This window comes from Phyllobates terribilis, unplaced genomic scaffold (genome assembly GCF_046119375.1).
Source record: "Phyllobates terribilis strain yellow unplaced genomic scaffold, ASM4611937v1 Scaffold_3__8_contigs__length_932513732, whole genome shotgun sequence".
Lineage (NCBI taxonomy): Eukaryota > Metazoa > Chordata > Amphibia > Anura > Dendrobatidae > Phyllobates > Phyllobates terribilis.
In genome coordinates, this window is record NW_027362763.1 from 127,301,553 (window position 1) to 127,315,749 (window position 14,197).

Sequence of the window (14,197 nt, forward strand, 5' to 3'; positions counted from 1 at the left end):
TGCTTGCCTGCCCGGAGGCTCCGCTGTCACGTGCTGTGACCACCAGCTATTCCAGACTCTTGCCCGCTCACCTGGGAGCGCTTCTTCGCTACCTGCCTGCTTGCCTGCCCGGGGGTTCCGCTGTCACGTGCTGGGACCACCAGCTATTCCAGAGACTCTTGCCCGCTCACCTGGGAGCGCTTCTCCGCTACCTGCCTGCTTGCCTACCTGGAGGCTCCACCGTCACGTGCTGTGACCACCTGCTATTCCAGAGACTCTCGCTTGCTCACCTGGGAGCACACATCCTCCATCTGCCTTGCTAGCCTACCTGGAGGTTCAGCCATCACAGGTCGTACCTACCCTTTACCTAGAGACTGCCCCGGTCACTTGCCGTGACCTCCAGCCCGTTCTTCCAGAGACTGCCCCGGTCACTTGCCGTGACCTCCAGCCCGTTCTTCCAGAGACTGCCCTGATCACTTGCCGTGACCTCCTGCCCGTACACCCAGAGACTGTCCCGGTCACCTGCTGTGACTGCCTGCCTGGTCGCCACCCGCTCCCTTACAAGGACCGCTCCCTTGTATAGTAGCCCAGAGGTTCCGCCTCCCAGACCCGTTACAGATCCCGTATAAAGCCCCATCCGGCTTCCAGGTCGAATTTGACGATGAGCCCTTAGGTTGTCCCACCTAAATTCTTCTCCTCCCTGGCAGGCAACCTGGGGTACTGATATAGGCGCTAAAGGGGGTCCCTGCTGGTCCTCGAATCTGGCGGACCAGTCATAGGAGGGGGTCCCGTACACCCACTCGGGTGTGGGGGCTGGCGGTTCCAGAAGGGGGCCGAGCAGCAGGTTCGCGGAGTGGGCGCCCGGGGTTAGAGGTTCCGGGCTCAGAAGCTGCTCTAGGGCGTGCATGCTCGGGGACGGAGAGTTCTGCAGGAGTTCCAGGACCAGGTCAGTTCTTTCAGCGCTCGGGACAGGGGAACTTCTCCTACCTGCTCCTGTGCTGCACGCTGCCTCCTGGCGCTCATCAGACTCCGCCGGGGCTGGGACGCTGCTGGCGACATGTATTGCTTGCTGTCGCCGGGCTGAAATCTTCTCTAGCAGCTCCTCCTTCCACCTCGCAACTGCTGCCTGCTGGGCCTCCTCCACTTTGCAGCTCAGCTCCTGCACCTCTGCTTGGAGGAACTCAGTATCCTCCGGGGACAACTTGGATATCTCTCCCTCCAGGATGAGGGGGAGTCTCTTGTCGTTGCAGGCCAGGGGCGGAGACTCGGTCCTGGCTTGCGTCCATGCTGGCTGCCGGGTGCGGTCTGTCTAGACTGGTTGAGACCACACCCTGTCTCCACTGCTTCTCTCCTCCTCCTCTCCCATTTCGGGGGCGGTTCCATGGCAGCCTGTTGTCGGTCACTCCTAGGGGCGGCCTCCCCACTTTGATAGACACATCTACATACATGGCCATTGCTGCTTGGGGCGGGCCTCGCTTTTGGCGCCACTCTGGGACCTGGCCCACGATGGGAGGTGATTCCTTGTTGTCTTTGAGAACGCACATAATGGCGCCCGTTCTTCTGGAGCGGGCGCCACAGTCAGTCAAGAAAAACAGTCTCTAGGCGCACAATACCCAGTGATAACGGGTTTGTTCGAATCCTGTTTCTGACGCCTGGAAGAGATGGCTCGCCCAGGGGGATATGTGGGGACTCGGTACCCGGGCCTTTACCTTCTTAGGATGTCACGGTGGTCGGCTCCCGGGCCCATACCCTGGGGTCACTCTTAAAAGGGGGTTGTTGCTTGAAGGGATGATAAACGGTTTTGTCTCGTGATGCCACCTGTGGTTCCTGGTAATGAGTACCAGTGCTGCTGCAGACCTCTGGAGCAGATGTTAGGGCAGCTGGGTTGGTGCGGCTCTCCACAGGCAGAGCTCAGCTCCAGGGCAGCGTAGGTGCAGACGGTGATGCTGGGCGTTGTAGTGCTGGAGCGATAACTCAGCAGCAATAACTGACAGAGACAGTGGGGTGCAGTCGTCCGAGTTTACTCACAGTTATTGGGTTCCTCAGGTTGCACTGTACAGGTGACTGCCTCCCACGTCGCGCTGCGTTTACCTGGCAGGGGTTCAGCACTCCCTCAAGTATCTCAAGAGCACTGGACGGGACCCCTCTCTGTATGTTCCTTTCTTAGCCGACTTCCCGCGCTGGGTCTCTCCCTCCTGCCCTGCGCCCCGCCACACAAAGTCGCGATCAGGTACCTTTGGATCCCTCTGGGCAACCTGGAGTTCCCGGACCTTGCTTGGTGACCTTTTCGGCGGCTTAGGTGCGGATGTGGCAACTGCACCTTGAAAGTGCAGAAGCCTCCAGTTTTCTAGCTGAGACCTCAAGTAACTCGGCTAGTCCAGGGACCGGTTCCCTTCTTGCGGCCTGATCCGTCTACCGCCTGGCAGACTCGGGCGTACGGGTGCCGTCCTGCACTCACCGTACCCCCTGGGATCCCTTCAGTTCCTGGAGCCTTCCTCCTGCTCCCACTCCTCTCTCAATCTTGGGCATGACAGGCCAAACCTGCCTCCCGAGCGGAGCTCCTCACATCCTCTCACTCCCTCTCCGTTCGACTCTCTCCCTTCAACTCCCAAAAAGATGGCGTCCCATATATATAAGCATCTTCTTTAAGTGCTCCCCTGGTCTGGGTCCTCCACCCACACCCACTACATGGTTCCCCCTCACTTTGGTTCCCCCCACTACAGCCAGGGACGGGGTCAGCAGAAAGCAGTGCATAATGCCCTTCCAGCCGGCCTGGAGTAGTGTAGTGTTGAGTGCAGGTGTTAGGGTCCCGGGCAGCACTCCATCCTTACCTGAGAGAAGGAGATGCCACACCTCTGGGTGAGGTGCAGTACCTCTGTGGCGACTGAACCCTCAGGGGCGCCACACCCTCAACTCACAATATGAAGCACCTTCAGTCCCACACAAGTATTATGCCCCCATAAACCCACAGACACATTATGATGGCACCCACACAAGTATGATCCACCACAGCCCTCAACACACAATGTGAAGCGCCCTCAGTTCCACACAAGTATTATGCCCCCATAGCCCCACACACATTATGATCTCACACACACAATTATGATCCACCCCAGCCCTTAACACACAATATTAAAGCCCCTCAGTCCCATACAAGTATTATGCCCACATAGCCCCACACACATTATGATCTCACACACACAATTATCCACCCCAGCCCTCAACACACAATATGAAGCCCCCTAAGTCCCACACAAGTATTATGCCCCCTAAACCCACAAACACATTATGATGGCACCCACACAAGTATGATTCACCACAGCCCTCAACACACAATATGAAACCCCCTCAGTTCCACACAAGTATTATGCCCCCATAACCCCACACACATTATAATCTTACACACACAATTATGATCCACCACAGCCCCCTACACAGTATTATGGCCCTGATAGTTTCCCACTGACAAGGACTAACCAATAATTTAAAAAAATAAAAAGATTAAACTACTCATCTAACCCTGTCCCCTGAATGCTCCTCCACCATTGTATTCACCAGTATCAATGTCATGAGGATGCATATACCAGTGAAATTAAGATGCCGGACAGGGGGGCTGCCACGTGGTGTGATATGCCATGATATCCAGCCCTTGGGCAGTCTTACTTTGCGGGCTGGACAGGAACAGGCAAAGGACCAGATGTGGGCCATGGGCCGTACTTTTCTCAGGTGTAATATATATCTTCTATCAATAGGACAGATGATTAATGTGGATTGAATTTTCAACTAAAGTGCCAATATGTAATGGGTTCATCTGGCGATATGGACTCTCTCAGCCATAGGTCAGAGTCAGCAACACAGACCGAAGGCAATGGCACATTGGGAAGGACTTGCTGGACGGCACATGGATCAGCTAGGAGGACCACCGGAGAACACAAACAGAAAAGGGCTCTTGTACAAGTATAGGGCCCTTTGCAGTCCAATAGCACATTATAGTGCACAATTCTACCTGTTTTGGAGATGGTAGTGGCCCTCTTACCCCCCTTGGGCTCCTTTGCGGCTGAACAGGTTGCACCAATGATATGCACGTCCCGGGCGAGGACCAGGACAGCAGAGTATGCAGGGATAATTGCATACTTTTGCAGCAGCGTTGTAGTGTAAACCACACAGTGTAGCAGAGAAGAGTTCATTATGCTTACAACAAAAACATGGTAATGTCCGTCTGAAAGAGGAGATAAATGCAGATAGATGATGAACAAGCAGAACTTTGCTGAAGAGATGATTAACCAGCTGAGAGAAATGGATGGTGAGGCAAGCTCCAGAAGTAAAGGCAGAACTCAATGCAAACCTTACTGATTACCCAGACATCCCATGTCCTTCTGAGTTGTCCTTAAAAGGTCTTGAGTGATGATGTCAAAGCTAGTTGCCTGATCTCATCAGTAAACCAGTGTGGACTTGAACAAAAAGGAACTAGCCAGTAGAGTGCTCAGCAGCTGCATCTTTACGAACCATATATTTAAAGGGGATGTCCAGTTTAGAATGACAAGTCTGCAGTTACTCTGTGTGACTGCAGACTTGCAGGCACATTGCATACTCCCGACCAGAACCGTCTAATACATTTGTATTGAGTGAGGCTGCGCCTACTAGACAGCCGTGCCCACTAGACTAGACGGGGAGCTGTCTCACTGAATACAAACGAGATTGTGACTAGACAAGTTTTGCCCGGGAGTATGCATATTGGGTGAGCGCCACACTAGTGGCAGGAACGTATCCAGCCCAGAGCATGTGCAATACTTCTCTTCTCATATACAGGTACGAATTACAACCATAACCCTATACATAGATGCATATGTGTATAGGGAACATAAAGCATGATCATGGATCAATAGGCACCATTGTTATATTAATGGTATAAGGTTTTTGGAGGATATACTTTTGGCCCAGGGATATGTAAAAATACTTTCAGCAATCACCTTCCTATGTATACACCTGGTCCAAGCTTGCTACACTTGATGCATCTTTGCAATTTTGGATCCACTTTCAGTATGTAATTGGCTTTATTGCTAGCCTGAATCTATTTATTGATATCTATATTTGACGTATCATGTTAACATTGCACCTATAACTAGTTGCCCTTACCTTTCTCTGGTATCCTTCCTGCACTTTATGTATTGAACTATGTGACGCGCCCCTGGGCCTACTTGGTGTAGCGTTGCGCACGCGGGGACTACCCGGAGCCGGGCCTGTTGGGGGTAGTAGTCTCGTGGCGGTGACCCGGTCCGTGCCCAGGGAGTCAAACTGTGTGGCTGAGTATTAGCAGTAGATGTTGGACGACTACGCCACCCGTTGAATGCAGCTATGGAGCTGCCGCTGCAGGGCAGACCGCTGAGGCCGGTGGAAGGATTGTGCAGCGTGGATGGTATAACCCCCAACGGGAGGGGTATGGCCTCAGGGCAGCCGACGTGGATGATGGGGGTAGCAGGAACCACTCAGAGACGATGCGGTGTAGTTCAGGGTCTTTACTGGTGATAAAGATAGACCCTCCCGGAGTACTGGCTAGCGATCGGGGCCTGGTCAGTCTTTGAGCAGATGGGATTTCCCCTGGCCAGGCGGAGTTGTAGGCCTCCCCAACTAATTGTACTCTTCTGGCTACCTTGCTAGAGGCGGGTAAAAGTAGCCCACGTCCCTGAGTGTACCGTGTGGTGCTCACCCGTATGGCCGGTGACTCGGGGCCTTCTAGTGGCTTCCGCTCCACGACGGCGGTGCTGGTCCCACGCGTGTGACCGTGCCTTCGGGTTTCTTGGCCAGAGGACCTGAAATCCCCTGCCGGTCGGTTTCTGCTGCTGGGTAAGGATTAGTCCCCACAGCCTCGGACTCCGGGTCCGGTGGTAACTCTTCAATCAGGACGAGCTCTACAGCTGCCAGCCCCTGATTCCTTTTAGCACGACTTCCCCAGAGCTCCTGATCTCTCTTTCCTATAGCTGCTTCTCCTCTTCTCAACTCACTAACCCTGCCTCAGCCCCAGTTTTATATAGGGGAAGTTCTTCCCCTCCCAGGACTGGGCAGGAGGTGTGGCATGCATAGGATTCCTGACCAAGAGACCTCCCACCTGCTCTCAGACATAATATTGCTATTACTGTGGAAACCAGACCCCTGGGGTGCCACATTCCCCCCTAGTGAAATTTAGTACTCCGGGACTAAACATACTTTTGTAAAACATAACAAGTAAAAACAGAAACAGTACAATAAAGAAAAACACATTAGGATGGTCACGGCATGTCCGCAACCGGGTGCAGTCTTTGAAGAAAACAAAGGTGTCCATTTCACCAAAACAGGGAGACGTAACCAGGTAGGGGTCTGTCCTGCCCCGAGTCCTTATCAGTCTTTTAGTCCGTCCTGGGTTACGCTCCAACTATATGCAAAGGATCCCCGGTAAATCCACCAAAGACTCCTCTATTCTTGGTAAGGGGTACGCATCTTTGTGTGTGATACGGTTAATTTTCCGGTAATCTACACACATTCTCATGGTGTTGTCTTTCTTTTTGACCAAGACTAGTGGAGCTGCCCAGGGGCTACAGCTATCCCTGATTACCCCAGCCTCCTTCATGTCTCTAAGCATCCCCTTGGCGTGTTGGTAGTGTGCAGGGGGTACGGGTCGATACCTCTCTTTTATGGGAGGATGGTCTCCCGTGGGGATGTGGTGTTCTACCCCCTTGACTCGCCCGAAGTCTAACGGGTGTTTACTAAACACTCTCTCGTACTCTCGAACCACCCGGTAGACTCCCTGTTTCTGGTGGGAGGGAGTGGAGTCAGTACCCAAATGTAGTTGCTGACACCAATCCTCCATTATTTTCGTAGAGCCGTTACCTTCCTCCGGGTGAGATGGAGGCAAGGGTTCCATAGACTGTATAGAATTTTGGTTGATAGTATATAATTTGGCTAGCGTAGCATACCGGGGCAGGTATACTTCCCTTTTCCCGATATTTATTATACGAACGGGCACCCTCCCATGGCGTACATCAACTACCCCCCGTGCTGTCAAAATGGTGGGCCTACTGTCTGAGTAGACTGGTTCTACCATGGCCTGGTAATCTCTACCTCTCAGACCAATAGCTGCCCGGCACCAAATCATCATTTCACTTTTCGGGGGCATGGCAGTAGGGAAAGGGTCACACATTCTTACGCTACCAATCTCACCACCAGAGAGTTCCACCTGTTGCCGTCGCATCAGTGCCCGGATCTCTTTCTGGAGCACTCGCTGCTGACCGGAGCTGGCGTTCTTGGCAACCTGCTGTAAAATGAAAATCACCTCTGCAAGACAATTTTCAATCACATTAGTTCCTAGAGTTATCTTTGGGTGACTCTCGCGCTTGTCAATGTCTACAATGATCAGTCCCTGTGCTGCCAGTTCGACTCTACCGATTTTAATGGTCATTTCTTTAAATCCGATCTGTGGCACGGGCTGACCATTACTGGCGATGATACTCAAGTCGTCGTCTGGATAGCGGGTTATATCCGAGTCATTCCAGTACTGCTTGAAGAGCACGTACGGGATGGTGGTGACCTGTGACCCGGTGTCCAGTAGGGCACTCATAGGGATGCCATCCAGTACCACAGGCAAGACTGGACGTCCTCCCACATATTTGTCGCGCCAGTTCGATGGGCCTGGTGATCTTTTTCCTGGGGGTTGGCCCTCTACCCCAGGTTGTGCCAGTTTAAAGGACAGTACCTTGCCATATGTCCGGGTTGATTGCAGCGGCGGCAGATAGGTTGTCCGTCCTCGTTGTACCGGTCGCTGGGTCTTCCTCTGGCCGGTGGGGTCCTCCTTGGTCGACGCCACGGGATGTCCTCCGCTCCGGATGCCAGCTGGATCTTCCCTGGAGTGGAAACCTGTAAAGACTGCACAGTTCGGGTTAGCGCAGCAACGCTTTTAGCTAGCTCTTGGACCTGATGGTGCAGGTCCGGAGCCGGGTCATTGTTCAAAGCCTGCGCATCAGCCCCCACAGGCCCTGCCGACAAGGGCGCCGCCTCCTGGTGGTAAGTGATAGCTGGGCGCCTGTGGGTCACAACGCCACCCGGTGTCGGTTCTCGGAGCACCCGGATGGCTCTGTCCTTGAACTGTGCAAAGTCCAGATGAGGATCCTGTAAGGCTATGGCCCGCAACTGGGTTCGGTGGACATTGCAATATAGTCCCTCTATAAATTGCTCGGTCAACAGCCTGTCCTCGTTTCCCACGCTGTCAGGGTCGGTCTGCTTAATGGCTCTCAGGGCCTCTTGTAGGTTTAGTGCATAGTCCCTTATACTCTCATGTGCTCGCTGCTTGCACCCATAGAATCTAAGCTTAATCTCGGCTGAGGTGCGGGTATCAAAGGTGTCCCTCAGCCGGGTTAGTATCCCTGCGACAGTCCTCCTCCCAGGTGGCCAGGACTTTACCTCCCTTTGGGCTGCCCCGGTTAGTTGGGCCACCAGGATGCTCACTTTTTGCTCTTCTGTGAGGGGGTACACCTGGAAGAGGCTATCCAGCTTTTCTTTAAAGTCATTCAGGGTATGTGACTCCCCTGAGTACTGGGGTAGCCAGGCTGCTCCCGGGATATAGGGCATGGTGAAAGGCATGACTGCAGCAGCGGTGGCGCTGGCGGGGGTTGAGGCAGTGAAGCTCTCCTCCGTATCCGACATCTTTCTCCCCCCCTAGTGGACCGTGGCCTACCTTGCGATGATCCTCTTCCGTAGGCCGCGGCTCCGCAGTGGATCGTCAGGGTTGAGGACCTTCCGTCGCGCTCCTGTGACGTCGGCGTCTGCTGGGCTCCTTCCAGGACCTTTACGCAACGTCCGGACGTGAGGCGGGGCTTCAGTTCTCGCGCGCTTTCGGAGTCCACGCCCCTCTTCTTCCCGCGCGGCGTCTTCAAGATGGCGTCCAACGGCGGGAAAACTCCACGGATGGCGGGAAGAAGGCAGAAGATGGCGCCGGATGGCGGGAAAACTTCGCGGATGGCGGGAAGAAGGTAGAAGATGGCGCCGGATGGCGGGAATCTTCATCACTGGTAAGTTTGAACAGTCTTTTTCAGGCACGCAGTACCCGGTGGTTGCGGGCACGAAATCCTGCCGACTACGCCAAAAGTTGACGCGCCCCTGGGCCTACTTGGTGTAGCGTTGCGCACGCGGGGACTACCCGGAGCCGGGCCTGTTGGGGGTAGTAGTCTCGTGGCGGTGACCCGGTCCGTGCCCAGGGAGTCAAACTGTGTGGCAGAGTATTAGCAGTAGATGTTGGACGACTACGCCACCCGTTGAATGCAGCTATGGAGCTGCCGCTGCAGGGCAGAACGCTGAGGCCGGTGGAAGGATTGTGCAGCGTGGATGGTATAACCCCCAACGGGAGGGGTATGGCCTCAGGGCAGCCGACGTGGATGATGGGGGTAGCAGGAACCACTCAGAGACGATGCGGTGTAGTTCAGGGTCTTTACTGGTGATAAAGATAGACCCTCCCGGAGTACTGGCTAGCGATCGGGGCCTGGTCAGTCTTTGAGCAGATGGGATTTCCCCTGGCCAGGCGGAGTTGTAGGCCTCCCCAACTAATTGTACTCTTCTGGCTACCTTGCTAGAGGCGGGTAAAAGTAGCCCACGTCCCTGAGTGCACCGTGTGGTGCTCACCCGTATGGCCGGTGACTCGGGGCCTTCTAGTGGCTTCCGCTCCACGACGGCGGTGCTGGTCCCACGCGTGTGACCGTGCCTTCGGGTTTCTTGGCCAGAGGACCTGAAATCCCCTGCCGGTCGGTTTCTGCTGCTGGGTAAGGATTAGTCCCCACAGCCTCGGACTCCGGGTCCGGTGGTAACTCTTCAATCAGGGCGAGCTCTACAGCTGCCAGCCCCTGATTCCTTTTAGCACGACTTCCCCAGAGCTCCTGATCTCTCTTTCCTATAGCTGCTTCTCCTCTTCTCAACTCACTAACCCTGCCTCAGCCCCAGTTTTATATAGGGGAAGTTCTTCCCCTCCCAGGACTGGGCAGGAGGTGTGGCATGCATAGGATTCCTGACCAAGAGACCTCCCACCTGCTCTCAGACATAATATTGCTATTACTGTGGAAACCAGACCCCTGGGGTGCCACATATGTTTTATCCAATTTTCGACTGATGTTTTGACATTGTTTTATTATGTGTGTGTGCTCCTATTCTTTGCCACCACGTACCACATTGTACAAACAAAGGTTTTTTTATTTATATTCACACCTGACTTATTTATCGGGTTATTTCTATTGGTTGTTGTTCTCTTACGATTGGTCTCTCCAATCTATCAAGCAGATATACATACTTCACTATAAATCCATGTGATAGATTCATTCCTGCTCTGAAGGCGTCAAAGGTCATCATTAGTTTATATTCCGAGACTCTCCTTTCTCTCTGAGATTTGACACCTTCAGAGCAGGAATGAATGTGTTGCATGGATTCATGTCATTGTACATCAACTAAGGAATGTGCCCATCAGACTTGTGGGGTCATCACAACACTGCACCAAACAATAACACTTTCACAGTCCTTATCTATGAACTGCTAAAATATTTACAGCCAGAAATGTTTATCTCTCCCATAGTAATAGCTCTGCTTTTCATCACCTGTCTCATCTATTGCATTATTTCTGTGCCCTATTGTGTATAAATATGTGACTCTTCAGATTTTGGGTTATACTAGCCTGATGAAGAGACCTGAGTAGCCATTAAAAGGTATCAACCACTGAGGACTCTCAAATCTAAATATTTTTCTATCTACTGGCTAACAAGGTACAAAAATATATGTTTATATATATTTTTTCCCTCTCTCTTTATATTAAATTTTACATTTTTCTTCTTTGCCTATCTCTTTACTTCGGCTGTCTTCTCAAGTACTAAAGGGACCATGCTAAACCTGTCCTGTTTGCTTGCCCTAATTGCTCTGGTGCCACCACATTTTAGTCAAAATCTATCAAAGTTATTGATGTTAAGGAAATGCACAACACATTGATTACTATGGCTCACATTCTGATGTTATTCCTTCTAAATTCTATTATCCCATCTATATTTGCTGTTTACTGATTGAAACACGAGTCCTATCATTTTCAGTCAATTCCAGTAATATTACCAAGAGAACGAAAAATGGATAAATTGTTTTGTTTTTTCTTCCTGTTAAATAACTAGTGCTTTTCTTTAAATTGAATAGAAATATACAGTACAGACCAAAAGTTTATACAGTACAGACAAAAAGTTTATACAGTACAGACCAAAAGTTTGGATACACCTTCTCATTTAAAGATTTTTCTGTATTTTCATGACTATGAAAATTGTACATTCACACTGAAGGCATCAAAACTATGAATTAACACATGTGGAATTATATACTTAACAAAAAAAGTGTGAAACAACTGAAAATGTCTTATATTCTAGGTTCTTCAAAGTAGCCACCTTTTGCTTTGATGACTGCTTTGCACACTCTTGGCATTCTCTTGATGAGCTTCAAGAGGTAGTCACCGGAAATGGTCTTCCAACAATCTTGAAGGAGTTCCCAGAGATGCTTAGCACTTGTTGGCCCTTTTGCCTTCACTCTGTGGTCCAGCTCACCCCAAACCATCTCGATTGGGTTCAGGTCTGGTGACTGTGGAGGCCAGGTCATCTGGCGTAGCATCAAAGCAAAAGGTGGCTACTTTGAAGAACCTAGAATATAAGACATATTTTCAGTTGTTTCACACTTTTTTTGTTAAGTATGTAATTCCACATGTGTTAATTCATAGTTTTGATGTCTTCAGTGTGAATGTACAATTTTCATAGTCATGAAAATACAGAAAAATCTTTAAATGAGAAGGTGTGTCCAAACTTTTGGTCTGTACTGTATTTTGGTCCTCACAGAAAAGGAGCATCTCAGTTTTACGTATTCATGTGAAAGAGAGGAATGTATTGATTGTTTCCAGGCCAGCAGTCAGCTTTCGTCTCCATTCATCACAGCGTTTTTCTAAGAACACTACAAATCCGCACCTCTTAAAAACAACAAGGCACATAATTCTGAGAATGCTACAAGGTGAACTGTAAAGACGGGCAAATTGTGAGCCTTTACCCCAGACTCCACATTTGGAAGGACCATAAATGTTCATTTGTCCTGCACTCTCTATGTATTTGCTGCATCTGAGACTACTGCTTGGATCACCCTATATGGAAAATTATACATTTCATCATCCAGCTGTTCTGGTTTTATTTTATACTTCAAAAATATATTAATCTGCTTTCCTGATTCTACCAGGGAAAATTATATGAGGCTCCATTTCATGCTTGCTGACTCACCTAAAACATCTAGGAGGCTATTGGAAAAAGGTGAGATCTGCCAATCACCACCACTGAATTTTTACTTTGGTGACCCCCTGCTGTTCTGGACAATGACAGGACATCAGAGCTAGTTACACACCTTCCACCTGCTGGTCAGCTGTAATTCCCAGCAGAGAAACCTCCTAAGAGCCCCACAATTCAGGGAAAACTGAATGGAATGCATTGCTAAATTAGCACTTAGGATGTTCTTTGAGAAGATCATGGCTATCCTACAAGGGCACAGTATAGAGAGGGGCAACAAAGTGGTAACAATGTAGAGGAACAGTATGAAGATGGGCTTCCTGGTGGAGACAATGTTTGGCGAGAGTATGGAGAGGGGCAGAATAGAGGGAGGCACAGTGTGAGGGTACAATGTGAAGGGGTTGGAGTGCGGAGAAGAACACTGAAGATGGGGACAGCATAGAGACCATAGTTCATAAATACAATCAGTTTGGAGACAGTATTTTATACAAGAGAACCATGAAGGGGTTATAGTTAGTGATGAGCGAACGTGCTCGCCACTGCTCGGTACTCACCCGAGAATCACGGTGCTTGACAAGCTCGGCGCTGTTTGGCGCTTTTTAGAGAGCCAATGAACATGCAGGGATTGCTTGCCACGCACTGTAATGCCGTAGACATGTTGGTTGTGGGCATTGCAGTGATTGGCTGGCCGCACAGCATCATTAGGTGTATATAAGGCTTGTTACAGTCTACCCCTGAAACAGGCAGAGTAGGAGAGCTGCTGCTGAGTCAGGGAGAGATTTGCTTGTTTAGAGTTAGTATAGGTATTCCACAACATATATCTATATCCATCTGAACTAACAGTCCTTCTGAGGACTATTCCATATGTATATTTTCATTGGTGAAGGTGATAGCAGGAGTTAGGCAGGCAGGCAGTGTATGTGGCAGACTGCAGTGCATGATACAGCACAAGAGGGTCCATAGCACATTCCTGCTGCGGCTGTTCTTACAGATATTTGTAGACACAGCCCCATATATCAGGGGCCCGGCCAATTTTTTTTGGATCTTAATCCTGATTATTTGCTTAAAAATAATCCAGAGTACACATTTTTTCTGCTCCATTTGCTTGTTAGCACTGCAGAATACAGACAGATCTTTTCCATATTACAGCGATAAAAATCCAGAAATTTGAACTGAACGTGGAAAATATTGGCTTACATTTTCATTTTGTTGCAGTGTGTCAGTCAAGCTATTCACACTAAGTCTCTGAGAAGAATAGTATTACTAAACTACAGGCCTGCTATTTAAAACCGTGGTTCTCTGTCAGACGTATCACATATACAACTGTGTTCCAAAATCAGCCATTTCTGCCTTACATTTCATTGCAGTGTGTCAGTCAAGCTATTCACACTAGTTCTCTGTGAAGAATGGTATTACTAAATTACAGGCTTGCTATTTAAAACTCTATCAGACGTATCACATATAACTGCGTTCCAAAATCAGCCATTTTTAGTGAACGTGGAAAATATTGTCCTCCATTTAAAATGGGCAATGTGCGTAGCAAGGAACAGGGAAGTGGACGTAATGGTGATTGTGCATGCAGAGGGCGAGGCAGAGGCCGAGGCTGTGGGCAAGCTGAAATTGTGCCACAACTAACACCCACATCTTCTTGCTCGACCTTCCTGTCCCAATTAATAGGGGACCACAGAACACCACTATTGAACACAGAGCAGTGTGAAAAGGTTATTGGTTGGATAGCAGATAATGCTTCTAGTCACTTTGCCACCACCACTACCACCCTGTCTTCCACATAGTCAAGTCTCAGTAGCCGTGAGTCTGGACCGCATATTCCTCACCCTGATCCTCCTTCCTCCCACCATGCCGAGTGCCCGGAGACAACTGATCCCATACTTGGACACTCAGAAGAGCTGTTCACTTCT